Below are 21,110 nucleotides of genomic sequence, written 5' to 3' on the forward strand. Positions count from 1 at the left end.
CAGTTCCCTTCAATAGCCTGTTTTTTCTTGCCTATTACAGAAGCCATCACTGATGGGGGAACAAAATACACCCTTGGTTTGGAAAATCAAAAGTGTGATAAAATATGTATGCTTATGTTCCAACGTAGAGGCTCAGACAAAGGAATGGGAACACCACACATGTGGATTTGTCTTATTTCTGGAGTGAATGTGTCAGTGTATGTAATTCTGCAGGTGTTTGTATGTGTGTGTTTGGGTTTGAGGAAGTGTGGTAAGAAAGTGTAACCTTGAGGATAGGTATTTTTCCTAGGAGTGGAAAAGAACCTGGGACCCCTTATTCCTCATTTTATTTCCTTCAAACCATATGGTTCCTGCAAAACCCCAAGGTCTAACTCTGTTCTGTCTTTGTCCCTGCACTCCTGGTGGCTGACAGCCTGTGTGTCTCATGTGAACTGAAAATAGGCTCCTGAAAAATCAGTTAGACTTCTGCACTGGGCCAGGAGGTCGCCCCATGGCTAGGACCTGCGTTTGCTTGTTTTGCCTGAGAAGAAATTATTCTTGGAGACTGATGTCCTCTCCACCCCCTCTCACTCCCTGTGCACTAAGAGCCTTGGATCAAGACTACTGCCTGGGGTTTTAGATTAAGTATCATAAAAAATAAGATAGAGAGACAGTGTTGTTGACTCTTGAAATATGCATATTTACAGGAAAGAACAGGTAGTTGATAGAGCATCAAAAGAAACAAAACCCATCCAAGCCCCTGTGTGCCTTCAGGACTTTAGGAAGAATCTCATTTTTTTCACTTCAGAATATTCTGAAAGAATTTTCCATAGCTGGACTCTCTTTATTCAAAATTATAGCAATGGATCTAGAGTCTATCTCCTTTCCACTTATACCTACATTGGTATAATGGTAATTGTAATATTAATTGATCCGTCCAGCCCGAGGCACTCAAGTGTCTGCACACAAAATTAGAATGTAATTGCAACAATAAAGAGACCAAATGAGATAATGAAAACATAAAAGATGACAAATGCTAACTCAGGCAGTCTTTTATATGCACCAGAACGTTTGCTACTTATTTATAATGTGTTGTTTGAAAGTTCCTAAGGAAAGGGTGTGAGGCAGATAATTTTTATGATCTGTTTACACACAGATATCAAATAAAAGCACTCGCATGAGGATTGATTGCAGTACCATGGTAGGCCCAAGCATATATTCAGATAAGCAGTGTTAAAATGCATCCTTATAGAAGATGTAACATTGAGTTGGCATTAATGCCATTTTCATATTTCTCCTAAAGCTACAAACTTGAAGAAATACTATCTATATTGTCTATGTAGGATATATGGAACACACACATATAAATGATACTGTATTATCAACATAGGATATCATCTATTTAAGAAATATGCCAGGAGGAGAGGAGAACAAGACAGGCAAATGGAAGCAAGTTAAAAATTAAATCCTTTAAGGTTTAAATAAGTAATTAATATTTATAGAATTTTTAAAAAAAGAAAAAGAAAAACACAACTGGGGCAGATCTTTAATTACCCCTAAATAGAACAAATTGTCTATGGCTTTAAGGGCCTCTGGAGAGTTGGGTGACTTTTTGCCTTGGTCCCAGTTTTTGTCATCACTTCATTTTCCTTATTGAGTATTAAAGAAAATGTCTAAGGGATCATGTCAAAGGCATTGTGTTCATAACTTTCTAAAACTTTAGATTTCTATTCTTTATCATTTTAGTAACAGTCTCAGGCCCTGATGTTGTTGTTGTTTTTTTTTAAAGAAAAAACAAAAAACAAAACAAACCTTATTCAGTCTATGTAGTCTCTTGATCCTGCAAAGCCAGGCATGAAATGAGGTCAGGACTTCACTCACCTAACCAGTTTCAGTTGTTCTTTCTGCCTGGTTACCTCTGTGTGTTAAGAAAACTGCACAAAATCATAGGGGAGCATAAACCCATACACACCACCAGCATCAGCAATGCACAATGACAACGATAACACCAGCAATAACACTGCACGGCTACCATCTTGCTGCCATCATCACTAAGGAAGGCCCTTGGAGATAATGCAGGCATTCATTTATTCAACATACAAAGCATTTTATTGAGTGACTTTTTTTCAGTTTTATTTTATCTGTTTTTTAATTATCTTTTTTTAAAGTTAATAAATCACACAAAATGTTACACTAAAAAACATAAGAGGTTCCCATATACCCTACACCCCACCTCCCACCCCATCAATTTTTTAATAGTATTTTTTTAAGATACATAGATCACAAAAAATGTTACATTTAAAAAATATAAGAGGTTCCCTTATACCCCCCATGCCCCCTCATCCCACTCCTCCCACATCAACAACCTCTTTCATCATTGTGACACATTCATTGCATATGGTGAATACATTTTGGAGCACTGCTGCATTGCATGGATTATAGTTTACATTGTAGTTTACACTGTTGAGTGACGTTTAGATGCTAGGGATATTACAGTGAATCAAAGTCTCTGGTCTCAGGTTGCTTATGTTCCAGTGGAGGGAGACTAAACAAGCAAATATATGATATAATATCAGATATTAATAAATGTTATGAAGGGGGAAAAAACAGGGGAAGGGCCTGGAGAGTGCTTGGGGGAGACATACAATCTTAGAGACTGGGCAGAACAGGACTCTCAGAGAGAGTGCTAAGTAGAGATCTGAATATTTGCATGCATGTATCTCACTTTAATTCATGAACTTAAATCTTAAGAGATGGGAATGAAATGTAAAAGATGAAGCAGAAACCCACCATTGTAGGCCAATTGTCCAGTATGGAGCGTATGTTTACCCCATTGGAACCCCTGCTCCCCAATGGGAATTTGAAGTACCGCCTTTTCGTTCTGAATCAGCCTTTGGACAAGTGTTCTTGCCATCTGTGGAGCAAAACTATTTTAAAGGGCTGTGCTGATGGAGGTCCCAACCACTTATATGAGATCACTAAAGGAGAATGGGAAAACTTTTTGCCCAAATCATAATGGAGATTTTGATTCCATTAGGCCTGAAGTCAGAGAATACTACACTAGTAAGGGATGTGAGCTGATTTCAACTCCTAATCAAAATTACACTGACTTTGCCAAGTGCCTTCTAGAGCTCCAAAAGAAGATAGAAGAAAAAAACCTCGAGGTTGATCTTATTGTGATACTTGGAGGACTTGGGGTTGTATTGACTGGATTATGGCATCTGTGTGCACCCTGTTTCATGCAACCGATATCACCCCTTTGCCAATTATAATAATTCAAGAGGAATCTCTCCTCTGCCTGCTCCAACCAGGAAAGCACAAGTTGCACACAAACACTGGGATGGAAGGTGACTGGTGTGGCCTTGTTCCTTTTGGACAGCATTGCCACCACATTACCACAGTGGGCCTAGCAAATCCTGTGCTTGGTCTTAGAACACTGGTCAGTACTTCTAATACCTACGATGGATCTGGGACAGTAACTGTGGAAACTGGTCAGCTACTCCTCTGGACCATAGCCATCAAAAACTAAACTGTGGGAAAGCAGATGTGGCTCAAGCAGTTGGGCACCCACTTATACATGGGAAATTTCAGGTTTGGTTTCCAGTACCTCCTAAAGAAGATGAGCAAGACAGCGAGCTGATGCGATGGGCTGTTGCAGCGAGCTGACACAACAAGATGACACAATGAGATAAAGCAACGAGGAGACACGATGAGGAAACACATTGAGAGACACAACAAGCAGGAAGTGGAGGTGGCTCAAGCGACTGGGTGCCTCCATCCCACATGGGAGGTCCTGGGTTCAGTTCCTGGTGCCTCCTAAAAAGAAGATGAGCAGATGTAACACACAATGAACAGACACAGAAAGCAGACAGCGAGCACAAACAAGGGGAGGCAGGGATAAATACATAAAATAAAAATAAATCTTTTAAAAAAGAAGGAAAAAAACTAACCTATGGACTGACATCCATAGGCATGCCTTTCCTTACCTCATCGCCAGTGATTTATTGCTCCAAAAAAAAAGCTCACCTGGGTTTAACAGAATCTACATTTCCCTGGGTAGCCCACTCATTTAAAAGATGTTAATGTTTAGGTAATCCATGTAACATAAAAGACAGATCTGAGTTTTACAGTGAGATGCAAAAATCATTATTTATTCGGAAAGTAAATAAGCTCAATTGCTTTTAGTTGGAAACTAATGTGAATCATTCCTCTTAAAATTCAGTACTGATTATTCTTGAGCTGTCAATCATTCCTTTTATCCTAGAAAACTGTTTTCAGTTTTGAAGCTGAATAAAACTCATTTTGGAATCTAGCACATCATTCACCCCTGCTGCCCTTCCCTGCTTTTAACAAGGGCTACTTCTGAATGTCTTTTAATATTATATTTCTCTATATAAATTTTATCACCTTTTACTGAAAAAAATTCCTTCTAGTTTGGGTGTTAAAACTAGCTGGGGTTCCCTGAACCCCTTTCCTCATCTGTAAAACAGAAGGGGTATCTGAGGTTCCTTCCCACACTCAAATTGTAAACACTGGCACTTTGCAGTTGTAAGGCAGCTAGTGCACATGGACTGACACAGCCGGGTTAAACAGCCTTGTCCACTGATATATTAAAGTCTTTTATAATGGGACCCTCTTCATTAGACTTTACTATGTATTTACTAAACCGAATGTTGCCATACAAACAATGGTTTGAACATGGACCTGCCCGACACATTTTATGTACACACAATCCTTATGTAGCTGTAAGGAAAGGGACTAGCAGCTGTTTTTTTTTCCTTGGTGCCAACAACTTGGATTATGAAAGGACAGTGTGAGGCTTAGATTAGAAAGAGGAAACGAAAAGGGGATCTGGAGAACTAGCATACAATCCTCAACAGTTTCTCATTGGGAAAAAATTATTTTATGCAAATACATGTGAGGTTGAAATCTGGATGTTAATAAAAATATTTTAGTTATCAAAAAAAGATAAAACAATCCTTTGTCCGTGTTTCTGGGAAAAAATAATAATGAGTTCATTTTTTTTTAAATTTTATTTTATTTATTCATTTTTTTTAAAAAAATTACATTCAAAAAATATGAGGTCCCCATTCAACCCCACCGCCTCCACCCAACCCTCCCCCCACTCCCCCTACAGTAACACTCTCCCCCATCATCATGACACATCCATTGCATCTGGTGAGTATATCTCTGGGCATTGCTGCACCCCATGGACTATGGTCCACTCCATAGCCCACATTCTCCCACGTTCCATCCAGTGGGCCATGGGAGGACATAGAATGTCCGGCAATTGTCCCTGCAGCACCACTCAGGACTACTCCAAGTCCCAAAAATGCCTCCACATCTCATCTCTTCCTCCCATTCCCCGCACCCAGCAGCCACCATGGCCACTTTTTCCACACCAATGCCACATTTTCTTGATTATTAACCACAATAGTTCATGAATAGAATATCAGTAAGTCCACTCTAATCCTTACTGTATTCCTCCTTCCTGTGGACCTTGGCTTGGTTGTGTCCATTCCACATCTCTGTCAAGAGGGGGCTTAGATTCCACATGGATACTGGATGCAATTCTCCTGCTTTCAGTTGTAAGGACTCTAGGCTCTATGGTGTAATGGTTGCCATTCTTCAACTCCATGTTAGCTGAGTGGGGTAAGTCCAATAAATTAGAGTGTAGGAGCTGAACTCTGTTCAGGCTCAGGGCCTGGCTATCATATTGTCAGTCCAGAGATTCAAATCCCCTAGATATATCTTAAACCCCAGCACCAAATACAATTCCAGTAAAGTAGTATGAAAGGCTTGTGAAAAGAGATCATATCTGAGTCCAGCTCCATCACACAGAAGCACAGCTCCAAAGAAGGGCCAACCGACATGCCAGTGAACTCCATCTGCCATGACCATAGAACCTGTGGGTCTCTTTAGCCCTCAAAAGAACCAATACCTGGGGTTGTATCTACTTTATCTGTCTCTGGGACTCTGCTCAGGTGTACATAAGGGCAATCCTTCTGACAACCTCCAGACTCTTTTTTAGAGACTCATAGCCATATAAACTCATTTGTCCTTTCCATTTCCCCTTTACTTTAGGTCAAACAGCATTTTTAACTCCTGTTCTTATATGTAGACAGGGATATTCTGCTGGTCCACATTGAACCTTTAATTCAAGGTCATTTTCTAGTTACGTCATCAGCTGGTACTTGGTAGTGATCCCTCGGTGCCAGGGAGGCTCATCCCTGGGTGTCATGTCCCATGCTAGGGGGAAGGCATTGCATTTACATGCTGAGTTTGGCTTTGAGGCTGGCCACATTTGAGTAACACGGAGGCTGTCAGGAGGGAACTCTTAGGCACAGTGCTGCTCTAGGCCTTGTTCTTATTTCAGGTGTATAGGCTCACAAGCATAGTCATTAGTATCAGGGGGGTCACTGTTGGACCCTCATTCCTTCCTGGTCCTTGCCGTTGCACTTGGGGGACTGCCGCTGCTCCCCCAGGGACCACGACAGAACCCCCCCACCCCCGGCCAGGAACCCAGTACCCCCCCAGCTGTTGTTTTTAATTGTTTCCACTATGAGTATATCCAAACATTTCCATGCACCCTGGACACATGCCCTGTATAACTCCCTGTCAACCATATGTCCCCTGTCAATAACATCCCATACCAGTATTCCTCCACCGCAATTGTTGAACAACTCTGTGATCCAAAACTTCCTAAACAGTGAAGCCCAATATAATGTCAGGTTCCCTTAATAGTAAAATGGAATATAGTGATGAGTTTAAAGGTTAGATATAGAATATATATTGATTTGGAAAAATTCTGCATCCTATCTTTTTCTTTTCTTTTTTCCCTAATTATTGAGCTTCTCTTCACAAGAGCCTTAGATCACAGTAATTCATATATACAATATACAGTAGTCCCACATATCCATTATAAAACCTTTTCCCTTCCACAGAGATAATCTTTTAACTTATTCATATCATATTTACTGAAACTGATGTACAGATATTGAGACAATATCTTTCAAACAAGGTAATATTTGTGTTTACATTGTGGTTTATACTCTAGGCTATACAGTTTTCTAAATTTTTTAGTTATCCTATGTTTTACATTATGGTTTACATTATTGGTCTGTCGTCCCCTATATGTTTTTAGTGTAATATTACATGTTTTATATCCATCCTTGTGTACTTTTGTGAAACACTTCCCTTGCCTTCACATTTACTCTGGTTCCATCTATTCAATATTATTTCCCCCTCCCCTTGGGGCCCACAGTGACAGTCAATCTTCATTTCCTGAGGAGCCACATTCAGAGATACTTGCAACAGTGCTGAGGGCCTGACCCGCTCAACTGCCCTAATGCCCTGGGAGCCATCCTTTCTCTTGAGAGATACAATTCCCTCTATTTGATGGCATCAGTCCTCCCCAGGATTTGGGTCTACCTTCACTCTCATTAAATGGGTCTCTACCCAATGGTATAACCCACTCTGGCAAAATGAGCATTCACATATTCCCTAGAAGTCTGTCCTGCATCAGGTTATCCCCTTTGAGTATCTTTAACAGGTAACTTTCCTAATTATATTTTGAAAAGGTTTTCTCAGCATTATACTCTCAACCAACACCTGACAATCTCCTATGTTCATGTGTTGCCCCACCCTCCCCCCAATTTCTTGGGCATTATTACCCATCTGCCCATCCCTAACCCCCCTCAAATCCCCAAAGCCCCATCCAAAGGTAACCCTATGGCCCCATTTTATCCCTTCCTTGTACACATACTTACCTCCAGCTTATCATAGATTTCACCCATGTAGATGTCAGCTTACATCCTTCCTCTACCCCCCGATTTCCTGTAAGCCTATCTTCCAGTCTCTAGCTCTCTGAGGCAACTTGCTTATTTCATATCATTGAGGTCATGTAGTGTTTGTCCTTCAATGCCTGGGTTGCTTCACTCAACATAAGGCTCTCAAGATTCATCCATGTTATCACGTGTGTTTGTAGTGTATTTGTTCTTAAAGCCGAGTAGTATTCCATTGTATGTATATACCACATTTTATTGATCCACTCATCTGTTGATGGGCATTTAGGTCGATTCCAACTTTTGGCAATAGTAAACAATGCTGCTGTGAACACTGGTGTGCATATATCGGTTTGTGTCCCTGCCTTCAGTTCTGCTGGGTATATACCCAGCAGTGGAATTGCTGGGTCATATGGCAAATCCATGGTTAGTTTTTTGAGAAACTGCCAAACTGTCCTCCAGAATGGTTGGATCCTTCTGCATTCCCACCAGCAGTGGATGAGAGTTCCCATTTCTTCACATCCTCTCCAGCATTTGTATTCTTCTGTTTTTTTCATAGCTGCCAATCTTATGGGAGTAAGATGGTATCTCATTGTAGTTTTGATTTGCATTTCCCTGATAGCTAAAGATTTGGAGCATTTTTTCATGTGCTTTTTAGCCATTTGTATTTCTTCTTTGGAGAAGTGTCTGTTTAAATCTTTTTCCCATTTTTTAAATGGGTTGTTTATCTTTTTATTTTCAAGATATAGGAATTCTTTATATATGCAAGTTATAAGTCTCTTATCGGATATATAGTTGCCAAATATTTTCTCCCATTATGTAGGTTCCCTTTTTACTTTCTTGACAAACTCCTTTGTGGTACAGAAGGCTTTAATTTTGAGGAAGTTCCATTTATCTATTTGTTCTTTTGCTGCTCGTGCTTTTGGTGTGAAGTTCATGAAGCCATTTCCTATTACAAGGTCTTGTAGATGTTTCCCTACACTTCTTTCCAAGGTCTTTATGGTCTTGGCTCTTATATTTAGGTCTTCGATCCATCTTGAGTTGATCTTTGTATAAGGTGTGAAATGGTAATCCTCTTTCATTCTTCTACATATGGATATCCAGTTCTCCAGGCACCATTTGTTGAATAGGCCATTCTCTCCCAGTTGAGAGGGTTTGGTGGCTTTATCAAATACTATATGGCTATATATATGAGGTTCTATATCAGAACTTTCAATTCGATTCCATTGGTCTGTGTGTCTCTCCTTATGCCAATACCATGCTGTTTTCACTACTGTAGCTTTGTAGTATGTTTTGAAGTCCAGTAGTGTGATTCCTCCAATTTCGTTTTTCTTTTTCAATATGTCTTTGGCTATTCGGGGCCTCTTTCCTTTCCAAATGAATTTCATAGTTAGTTTTTCTAGTTCCTTAAAGAAGGCTGTGTTGATTTTTATTGGGATTGCATTGAATGTGTAGATCAACTTTGGTAGGATAGACATCTTAATAATATTTAGTCTTCCTATCCATGAACAGGGAATATTCTTCCACTTATTTAGGTCTTCTTTGATTTCCTTGAACAGTCTAGTATAGTTCTCAGTGTGTAAGTTTTTTACATCTTTAGTTAAATTTATTCCTAAATATTTGATTTTTTAATTTACTACTGTGAATGGTATTTGTTTCTTGATTTCCTCCTGATCTTGCTCATTATTGGTGTACAGAAATGCTACTGATTTTTGCACATTGATCTTATAACCTGCGACTTTACTAAACTCATTTATGAGTTCTAGAAGCTTTGTTGTAGACTTCTCAGGGTTTTCTATGTATAGGATCATGTCATCTACAAATAATGAAATTTTGACTTCTTCCTTTCCAATTTGAATGCCTTTTATATCTGGTTCTTGCCTCAGTGCTCGAGCAAGTACTTCTAAGGCAATGTTAAATAGAAGGGGAGAGAACAGGCATCCTTGTCTTGTTCCTGACTTTATGGGGAAGGCTTTTAGGATTTCTCCATTGTAAACAATGTCGGCTGTGGGTTTTTCATATATACTCTTTATCATGTTCAAAAAATTTCCTTGTATTCCAATCTTTTGGAGTGTTTTTATTCAGAAAGGGTGCTGTATTTTGTTCAAATGTTTTTTCTGCATCTATAGATATAATCTGTGATTTTTTTTCCTTCAATCTGTTTATATGGTGTATTACATTGATTGATTTTCTTATGTTGAACCATCCTTGCATACCTGGAATGAATCCCACTTGGTTGTGGTGTATAATTTGTTTAATGTGTTGTTGAATACGATTAGCAAGTATTTTGTTAAGTATTTTTGCATCTAGGTTCATTAGAGAAAGTTGTCTGTAATTTTCCTTTCTTGTGGTGTCTTTGTTTGGTTTTGGTACTAGGGTAATGTTGCCAACATAGAATAAGTTAGACAATGTTCCTTCTGTTTCGATTTTTTGGAAGAGTTTAGCAGGATCGGTGTTAGTTCTTTCCGGAATGTTTTGTAGAATTCACCTGTGAAGCCATCTGGCCCTGGGCTCTTCTTAGTTGGGAGGTTTTTAATTACTGATTCTATCTCTTTACTCGTGATTGGTTTGTTGAGATCTTCAATTTCTTCTTTCATCAATATAGGCTGTTTATGTGTTTCTAGGAATTTGTCCATTTCCTCTGAACAGTCATTTTTGTTGGAATATAGTTTTTCAAAGTATCCTCTTATGATAGTCTTTATTTTTGTGGGGTCAGTGGTGATATCTCCTTTTTTCATTTCTTATTTTGTGTATTTGCATCTTCTCTCTTTTTTTCTTTGTTAATCTCACTAAAGGTTTGTCAATTTTATTGATCTTCTCAAAAAACCAGCTCTTGGTCTTGTTTATCTTTTCAAGTGCTTTCTTATTTTCTATTTCATTTAGTTCTGCTCTTATCTTTGTTATTTCCTTCCTTCTTCTTCCTGCGGGATTACTTTGTTGTTTTCTTTCTAATTCCTCCAAATGTGCAGTTAGTTCTTCAATTTTTGCTCTTTCTTCTTTTTTAATGTATGAATTTATGGCTATAAATTTTCATCTCAGTACTGCTTTTGCTGCATCCCATAAATTTTGGTATGTTGTGTTAGCATTATCATTTGTCTCAAAGTAGTCATTGATTTCTTTTTAGATTTCCTCTTTGACCTACTGTTTTTCTAAGAGTGTGCTGTTTAATTTCCATATCTTGGTGTGAGATCTGGGCCTCTGGCTCTTGCAGATTTCCAGCTTCACTCCACTGTGGTCAGAGATATTATTTTGTATGATTTTGATCTTTCTGAATTCATTAAGCCTTTCTTTGTGGCCTAGAATATGGTCTATCTTGGAGAATGATCCATGTGCACTTGAGAAAAATGTATATTCTGCTGTGTTTGGGTGTAATGATCTGTATATGTCTATTCAATCCAGCTCCTCTAATACACTGTTCAAATATTTTGTTTCTTTAGTGATTCTCTTTTGAGATGTTCTGTTCAGAGTTGATAGTGGTGTATTAAAATCCCCCACTATAATTGTAGATGCAGATCTTCTTTCACTTAGTTTTTCCAGCGTTTGCCTCACGTATTTAGAGGTGCCCTTGTTAGGAGCACAAATATTTATGATTTTTCGTTCTTCTCGAGAGATTGTCCCTTTCACTAATATGTCGTATCCTTCTTTGTCTCTCACAATTGTTTCGCACTTAAAGTCTATTTTGTCTGATATTAATATAGCTACTCCTGCCTTTTTTTGGTTATTGTTTGCTTGTAAGATCGTTTTCCAACCATTCACTTTCAGCCTCCATGAATCTCTGGGTCTAAGATATGTCTCTTGTAGACAGCATATACATGGGTAATATTTCCTTATCCAATGTCCCAGTCTGAATCTTTTGATAGGTGAGTTTAATCCATTGACATTCAGTGTTATTACTTTCAAGGAATTATTTATGTTAGCCATATTTTGATTGGACTTGTGTTTGTCATATTGTGTTTGTTTGTTTTTTCTTCTCTTTGTCTTTTTTGTTGCTCTTACACTCTTCTCCAACTCTGACTGTCCTGTTTTTTCCTTTCTTCCTGCAGAACTCCCTTTAGAATTTCTTGAAGGGGAGGTTTCTTGTTGGCATACTCTTTCAATTTCTGTTTATTTGTGAATATTTTGAACTCTCCATCATTTTTGAATGCTAGTTTAGCTGGATAGAGTATTCTTGGTTGGAAATTTTTTTCTTTTAGTACCTTGACTATATCATACCACTGCCTTCTTGCCTCCATGGTTTCAGATGAGAAATCAGCACTTAATCTTATGGAGCTTCCCTTATATGTGATGGTTTTCTTTTCTCTTGCTGTTTTTAGAATTTTCTCTTTGTCTTGAGCGTTGAATAATTTGACAAGTATATGTCTTGGGGTGGGCCTGTTGGGGTTTATGATGTTTGGGGTGCATTGTGCTTCTTGGATATGTATATCTGTCTCTTTCAGTAGATTTGGGAAGTTTTCAGCCATTATTTCCTGCAACACTCCTTCTGATCCCTTTCCCTTCTCTTCTCCTTCTGGGATACCTATAATACATATGTTTGTGCATTTTGCATTGTCATTCAGGTCCCTAAGTCCTAGCTGGATTTTTTCTATCTTTTTATCGATCAATTCTACTATCTGTTTGGTTTCCGATGTACTGTCTTCCACATCGCTAATTCTCTTCTCTGCCTCTTCTAATCTGCTGCTATTTGCTGCGAGTGTGTTTTTGATTTCTTGAACTGTGGTGTTCATTCCCATCATATCTGTTATCTTTTTGCATATGTCTGCAATTTCCCCTCCAAGTGTTGTCTTCATATTGTTAACCTCTTCCTCTACTTCATTAAATTTATCTGTGATATATGTTCTGAGATCTTTAATTACTTGTGCGAAGTTCTGCTCCCCTTCCTGGTTTTTAGTTTGTTTATTGGATTCAGCCAATTTTTCCGGATTACTGGTTTGGTTTGTAGATTTTTGTTGCTGTCTGGTCATCATTTTATCTTGATGGGTTTAATCAGTTCCTTAGCTTCTTTGTCTAGTCTTGGGGATTAATTAGCTGTTGTTTTTGTGTAAGTATTATATCTTCTCTTTGTCACTCTGTTCTTCTTATTCTAATTTCTTATTGCTGGCTGAGTTCACTTTGAAGGAAAGTATTAGGGCCAGGGAAAAGCAATTGTGTAAGAAAGGAAAATGTTTAAAGTAGTATTGGTAATAAATGTTAACAGAGCAACAATATGAGATCTGGGAGGATGCATATTAGATTCATGTAAGTTGTGTAGAGTTATAGCAGTAAGTAGAGTGCCTATAATGCGGTAGTCGACTGAATATGGGAGGAATATGGTATGAATTAATAGGCTAGTGTTTTTGTGAGAGAAGGAAAGAAAAAGGAAAGGCAATGGTTTCAAGAGCGGATAAAAGACAGAAAACAAAACAAAGGTATTAGAAATTAAGAGTTAGAAGATTTGGGGATCAAAGAAAGGGAGGTGGAATATAGTGGAATATAGTGGAATAGGGAGACAGTAGATGATGGAGGATATCAAGATGTGGGGGAAAAGGGATAATGTAGGTAGCCAAAATCAATTCACACAGAAATGAGGCAACGGAGGATGAGGAAACCCAGCAAATGTGAGGTGTTCCAGGTGTTCCCTGTAGCACCTATTGTATAATTAAGATAAAATAAACTAAGAAGAAAATGAGGGACAAGAGAAAAGAGAGAAAAAAAAGGAGAGAAGAAAGAAAGAAAAAAGGGGGTGGGTAAAGAAAAGGGAGGGGAACAATTAAGGAAAAGAAAAGGAGATATAGAACACCAACAGCAGCAACAACAAAAAACCCCTAAATAAATGAAAAAAAAAAAAAAGACCTTGGGGGATACAATGGGAGAAAAGACTAGGAAATAATGCAATATTAGCAACCAGGACAATAAAAAATTTAAATTTAAATTTAAAAAAGAAAACAAACACAAACGTTGAGGGCTAGGACAATCAAGGACCTCAGATGGGCCTTAGGGCATGGTGGATTCAGGGATGGGAAGTCTGTGATATTGCAGACTCAAGAGGTGTGAGTCTGGGGTGTGGGCCACCAGGGTTTAGGGGACTCAGACCTGGCAACCTCAAATCTGGTTAACAGGGAGCCTGGGAGCACCGCAGTGCAACACAGCCTTCAGGGATCCCAGGAGCTGGGTGCCAGCCCTATGGGAGCAGTCACGTCCACAAACTCTGACCTATGTTTCCGAAACCCGCAATTCCCCCTTTCACTAGGGTCTCTTCTGTGGCTGTATCACCAATTCGACTTCAGGTCACCTCCTGCCCTACAGGTCCCTGAAACAGCCAGTTGGGGGCGCCTCTATATTGCAGCTAATTTAAGGACGCTGTAGATCCACAGCTAGGCATAGGGGGCGGGGCTCTAGCTGGAAGCGCTTTATCAATGTCCAAAATTAAAAATCCCATGCCTCGCAAAAAATTCCCCTATTCGGCTTCCAGCCGCCTTCCACCCTGCCGTCCCCAAAATAGCCTCCTGGTGACGTCTCTTTGCTGCAAGCGATTTAAGGCTGCTGCAGATCGGCAGCGGGCCTTGGGGGCGGGGCTCTAGCCGGAAGCGCTATTATTTGTGTCCGCAATCAAAAATTCCCCCACCTTGCAATAAAACTCCTGTCTATCTCCCCAAATCGGTCTGCGAAGGCCCCCTGCCCTGTTAGCCCCCCAATAGCCCGCTCAGGGCTTATGAATTCCCCAGTACTGCAGAGACTCCAGGAATCAAGGCCCCGGTGCCGGTGCGACGCAGCTCTGCCCATCCCAGGAGGGAGTATCCCACGCAGCACCCACCTCTGTGTAAGAGAGCCTCAATTTTATCTTTAACACGAATTTTCTCTATTACCTTCCCACGAAATCGATGTCCAGACACCTCCTGCCCTGCAAAATCCCGAAACAGCCTGGTCCTGAGGAATTTCTAAGTCTCAAAAAACTGTTTTTGAGACCAGCAGAGGCAGCAGCCGGAGCAGCCGCAGCCTGCACGCTCTCCCATCCCCCCTAACGAGTTCATTTTTATTAAGCACCTTACAAGTACTAACTCAGTTAAGCGTCACACCAACTTTTATGAGGTAGGAATGATTATTACCGCCTTTTAGAGATGTTAATGACTCGCCAAACGTTACATGGCTAGTGAGTGGTGGAACTGAATTTCAACTGCAGGTTGCCTCTGGTGTTTCTTTTTTCTTTTCTTTTTTTTTTTTTTAGTATAGTTTTATTGAGGTATAATTGATATATAACAAACCACACATATTTAAAGTATACAATTGGAGAACTTTTGATATATGTTTACACCCATAAAACCATCGTCACAGTCAAGATGAATATATCCCTCCTTTTCAAAAGTTTCCCCTGCCTCTTTTTAATCCCTCCCACCCATCCCTTCCCACCTTCCTATCACCAAGCAACCGCTGATCTACTTTCCGCTATTATAGATTAGCCTGGATTTTCTAGAACCTTTTTATCTGGGCTCTTTCACTCAGCATCATTATTTTGTGATTCATCCATGTCATTGTGGATATCAATACTTCATTCCCTCTTGTTGCTGAATAGTGTTCCATTGTGTGAAGGTACTGCAATTTGTTTATCTACTCACCCTTTGATGGACATTGGGGTTGTTTCCACTTTGGGGCTATTAGAAATTAAACTGCTGTGAACACTCATGTAGAAATCTTTGTATCAGACACTCATGTTTAATCATTGCATTATACAGCTTCTCTAAAGAAAGCTAACAAGTAGGATGCCTAGAAGCTACATTGCGCGATAAAACCACCCTGAACTGGACCAAGACTTCTGGATTCCAGCACCTTAGATCCCCCCCAATCTAAGCCATACAGCTGTCAGTACAGCTGAGTGTCTCTTGGTTTCTCTACCACCTAAGAAGCAATTGCCTTAGATAACCTAGTGCAGGAATCCCCGGTGTGCGTTCTCTCCCCGACATTTACTAGAGCTGTGACTATTGACAAGTCTTTCCTCTCTAGATCCCAGCCAAGTCCAAAGCTTACTCAAGCTTGCACTAGTTGGAGAAGCACAGTAGGTGTATATTCACATGGTTGTATATTCATCATATGTGTATATATATATTTATGCTGATTGGGAGAAACGTAAGATCTCAGAGCTAGGAGCAACCTGAGAGCATATGAGGAAACCAAGGCCCAGGGGTCTGAGGGTGCCCAAGGAGCCCCTGCCACAAGGGTGGAATTCACATCCAAATTCCGGGACATCTAGTCTAGAACTTTCCCTCCTACACCAAACTGCTTCTTGTTTGATCGTTCAAGTTTTATATCGAAGAGATACACTGAATTAAATGAGCGCAGTTTTTCCATTTTATAAGGAATTGAGGTGGCAGTCACCTGTCCCAGAAAGTTTCCTATACAGTGTGCGATCAAACTGCAGATGCTTCAGTCCGGGGGACATTGAGTAGCACCTCGCCGGCTAGGTAAATGCTGTGAGAGGAAACACTTTAGGGGAGAGAAGCTGTAATCAGAGAGACAAAGAAATGATTCATTCACCCCCTGCTGTTAGTTTAAGTTATAATTACCCAAACTTTAAAAATAAAACGCGAACAGCGTTGCTCTTCTCTGCCGCAGAAGGCAGAAGCTCACATCACACATTTAACAACTGCTGTTTTAGGTTGGACTAATTAAAGAATGATTCTGGGTACACGCATTCCTATGGCAATTCAGGATCTCCCGGTGCAAGATGGAATTAAGATTTCTTGAAACTGCTTTTCATCCTTCAGTGTTATAAGATGAATTTCCCCTTTATAACACGTTTATGAGGTTTACGTTTTCACTCTGGAGAGCCTCGATACATTGGCTTAGCACGACTCTTCCTTAGAATAACTTCAATTGCAGCGTAACCGGCTGGAAGAGTTTCTATGCAGGATTGCAAAATATTTAGTGGAGATAAAATTGTTTTATAGGTGGTTGCCCAGAATCCATGGAACTTTTAATGGAATGGGGGCAAATTCTCACAGAGCTTCGTTGCTTGGGAGCTAAGTGCTGCCAAAAGGGGACTGAAATGTACACATACAGCATCCCTGTGTCATGTCCCACAGGAAGCACCTGCAGCCGAGCCACCTACAGCACCAATTTGATGTGCCAAATAATTTGCTGCTGGTGAGGTTCCTGGCAAAGGCCACTCACTCATACCAGTCCACCGACAGACAATCCTCAGATCCCAGGATATTTGGATAAACCTTTTTAGCAGGGGAACAGCTAAGTAAACTAGCAGTTTACGGCTAGTTTACAGACCAGCAGTAAACAGCTCTCTAAGAAATACCTCAGAAATAGTAACAACTTAATTACAAGTACAGGGTATTTAGCCAGCCTCTTCCCTATATCATTTCTGTTGCTCGGCTCATTGTAATCGTGGTGCTCTTTATAACCATTTGCTATGGCATAAATCACCCCTGTGACGCAGATGAAGTGACTTTTTACATGTTACAACTTTGGTGAAGAGAAACAAATCGAAAGCCATAGCTCGGGTGGGCTGACTGAAAGAAAAAATGGAAATATATATGGAAGAATTGAGTGTTGAAGGAGCACGATGTATACAACCTACTCTCAAATGTTTGGAAGATAGATGGGTGGATGGATGGATGGATGGACAGAAGGAAGGAAGGATGGTGGATGGATGGATGGATGCAAGGATGGGCAAAGAGAGACGTAGAATGTTATGGCATGTGTGACAAATGTTAAAAGTTAGTGCATCTGGGAGTATTTGGGTGGGAGGTATGTTGGAGTTCTTTGTATGAGTTTTGTCTTATTTTTGCACGTGTCCTATAAATTTGAAATCCTTTCAAAATAAAAATTTTTTTCAAGGAAGAAAAAAGATGGAGGGGTATTGTCACCAGCCTATTTCACTAGGACCTCTCCTCAGCACCAAGAGAGCTGACAGCTCGGCACCGTTACTCTTGTTCACCACCTCCTACTTCTCTGCTTGAGTCCACCCTCACCCAGACAGAGCTGGGAGCTGGGCGTCTAAGTGTGTCACTGGGATTCTGGGAAGCGGCAGAGGTGAATTCCAGTGAATGTGGGTACAAGAAAGCCACCTGCAGGGTCAGTCAGGACCAGCGCAGACTGTCAATCAGGAGCAAGCACAGGAGCAAATAATGCTTGCAGAGCTGGAAGGCAGGCACTGGCTTGGAAAATTAGGCCAAGTGGACTGAAAAGTCAGTCTACGGGGCTTGCAATCAAAATACCATGAAGTGGACCTGAATTAATTAAAACACATTTGCTAATCTAACCAGAGAGCGCTTAGGTACGACCTCTTGGAGAAGACCTTCTCCAAGGTTTGGACAACTAGAAGCAGGCAACATTAAGTCTGCAAACTTACCCCCCCTGCTTGAAATTATCTTTGCCCATGAAGTGATGAAATGACAGGCACCCACGAGGGCATGCCTGCCTATGCCCATTGCCATTGGCTCCACAGTGTCCGAGCCTGTCTTCCACTCATTGTTCAGGGGACAAAATTCCTCATGCCAAACAACAACAACGAAAACTAAAAACTCATAACTCTCAAAATGACCCATGTTTTTCCCATTAAACATGCCACGGTTTCGTGCCTTTTGTGTACCTAGCCCTGTGCTCTTTAAGCACCACAGGGATACCAAAAAGTATAAACACCATCCAAGCCTACATGGCATGAGCATTTACCAGCCAACTGACGTACCAAGTCCTTTAAATACATTGCCCTGTTTAAAGTAACTGCAACCCCCGTCCTAGTTACTGCTGGTCCCCTCATTTATAAATGACGAAACTGAGTCTTAGAGAAAGTAAGTAGCTAGTTTAAGGTCACCCAATGTTACATGGCAGGGATTGGAATTCATGTGGTCCAACCACAGCACTCAAGTACATGGCCAAAAAAAAACTCAACTGAAGAAAGTAGCTTATGACCTGGTGGACAGATGAGGCACCTCACACGAAGCAAACTGACCCATTGTTATATAAAGTCACGTAACCCAGTGCTCTCTAGCGCTAGCTTGCATGCATTTCAGCAGCTGTACTTTTTCCCTACCAGCCACATTCAGTCTTTTGCAGAGTCCTAATGAAAATATTATGAACCTGGGAGTGTAAAATGATCCATGAAGTGATTTTAGGGTTCGTTGATGTATAAGACACAGCTGTGTCCTCAAAGAACCTAGAAATGCACTATTCAAAGAACCTAGAAATGCACTATTCAAAGAAATTAAAATGTACACGAAGGTGTCTGCTTTGGTGACAAATGGTGCATCCAGTGAAATAATTGTTTCAGTGGTTGTTGAATTGACACCTGTCAGTGTGTGATAATTTCTAGAGGTTGTAAAACATTTGGGAATCATACGATCTGAGATGTGCATGTATATTTCTTTCATATTTGAGATTATATTTAAGAGTTTATGATACTGTAACTCAGTAGACCTTCTATCTGTGATGCTTCTAGCCAAATTTTCTCACTTTTGCTTTAACAATAGAAAATGACTGATAAAAGATGACTGCTCTGTATACTTAAAACCTAGGTCATTTTACAGATTATTAATTTTGCCAAACGGGGAGTAGGATTAATTGGAAACAATCGCAGTGTTCTCACTACATTGCACCACTTCCTCTCCTTAATTAAGATACATTGCCCTCTGCTCTACTGGTGACAAGAGGGACAGCTCTGCTCCTGTTTCCAGATGGCAGCCAGAGAAGGCAAGGCAGGAATGGCAGTGTGTCTGAGAATTAAGGCAGTGGTGGAGGGCAGGAATCTCAGGATGGTGGCTGCAGAGGGAGATGCTAAGCCCTGCTTGTGGGCTCCCAGGTGCGCCCAGTTCCAAGCGTCGTGTTCAGTCTGCTCAATTCCAGTGCTACCTCTCTGCTTGCTAGTTGGCAAAAGAAGCTGCCTGAGAATGGAAAATGTGCTAAGGAGAGATTAAGTAACAATGGAGTTTATTAAGAAAATCCCCTCACCGTTCACAATTATGTAGCTTTAATTTTAAAAAAATAATAAATTAGAAATAAAATTGATAAACACCACCTACGAAAATTTTAACAATAAACCTTCTGAAAAATGAACTCCCTTAATTTGGCTTTATTAAGGCCATGGGGTAGAGTGTGTTTGTGTATGTAACTCTGTGCTTCAACAGATCACATCTGTCCAGCTAAAAGGATAGTCCAATCAGATTCCTGTAAGGAAAGTGGCAATCAGCAAACATCTGTTGAACATCTACATTGCAAGCCAGGTAGGATACAAGGACTGAGGAAGATTCTGGGGAGTGGGGGAGAAAGGAAAATCAAAGACTTCATGGTGACAATCGGGGTGAATTTTCTTTTACTCCCTCAGACATCCCCACGCGTTCTCTGGTTTCAGGAGCTTCACACAAGCAATTGAATCTGCTTACATCATTTTTTCCCTTTCTGCACCTGATTTCCATCTGACTGACTCCTGCTCCTCCTTTGGTTACCCAAAACCTCTTCCTCCAGGATGCCCTCCCTACTTCCCCAGGCCAATTAAGTCCCCATGCAAAACCGTAATACTGTTTCCCGTATCATAGCTCTTACTCCACTCTGTGGCTGTTGCATGTTTACTTATCTGCTGGTAAGGCAAAACTATAAGCTCCTTGAGAGCAAGTACTATATCTATCTTGCTTTCTATTGTTCCCCACCAGTTCATTATGCTGTGCCTGGCATGACACTTAATAAACTTTTACCAAATGAATGAATAATGGACAAATGAAGAATTAATGAATGAGGAGGCTTTGGAAAGATCAGTGTTTCCCAAAATATATTTATCAAGAGGTAGTTCCTGGGAAGCAGATTTAGCTCAACAGATAGAGCATCCACCTACCACATGGGAGGGTTCAAACCCAGAGCCTCTTGACCCATGTGGTGAGCTGGCCCACGCACAGTGCTGATGCGTGCAAGGAGTGCCCTGCCATGCAAGGGTGTCCCCTACGTAGAGGAGCCCCACGCGCAAGGAATGCGCCCCGTATGGAAAGCCTCCCTGTGCAAAAAAAGTGCAGCCTGCCCAGGAGTGGCACCGCACACACGGAGAGATGACGCAGCAAGATGACACAACAAAAAGAGACACAGATTCCTGGTTTCGCTGACAAGAATACAAGTGGACACAGAGGAACACACAGCGAATGGGCACAGAGAGCAGACAACTGGGAGGTCGGGGGAAGGAGAGAGAAATAAATAAAAAATAAACCTTTAAAAAAATAAAAGGTAGTTCCTAAGGGTGTCCAGAAATAGAGGACTGCAATGTTTAGGAAACATCGGGTTAAACAGAACTAAAGGGGTTGATTTGCTGTAGGACTTGGAGTATTTGCAATGTGCATGTGCAGGTACTCTCCAGTCGCTTGGAGGGATCTGGCACACAGTGTCACT

At 40.6% G+C, this 21,110-nt stretch overlaps 1 protein-coding gene and 1 pseudogene across 1 annotated transcript in view; both read left to right on the forward strand.

Moving 5' to 3' along the window:
* PHACTR1 (phosphatase and actin regulator 1) overlaps window positions 1-21,110 on the forward strand; it is a 604,691-nt gene that overhangs the window by 215,923 nt on the left and 367,658 nt on the right.
* On the forward strand, window positions 2,792-3,508 carry LOC101440827 (thiamine pyrophosphokinase 1-like; annotated as a pseudogene).

The sequence above is a fragment of the Dasypus novemcinctus genome, chromosome 22 (genome assembly GCF_030445035.2).
Source record: "Dasypus novemcinctus isolate mDasNov1 chromosome 22, mDasNov1.1.hap2, whole genome shotgun sequence".
Lineage (NCBI taxonomy): Eukaryota > Metazoa > Chordata > Mammalia > Cingulata > Dasypodidae > Dasypus > Dasypus novemcinctus.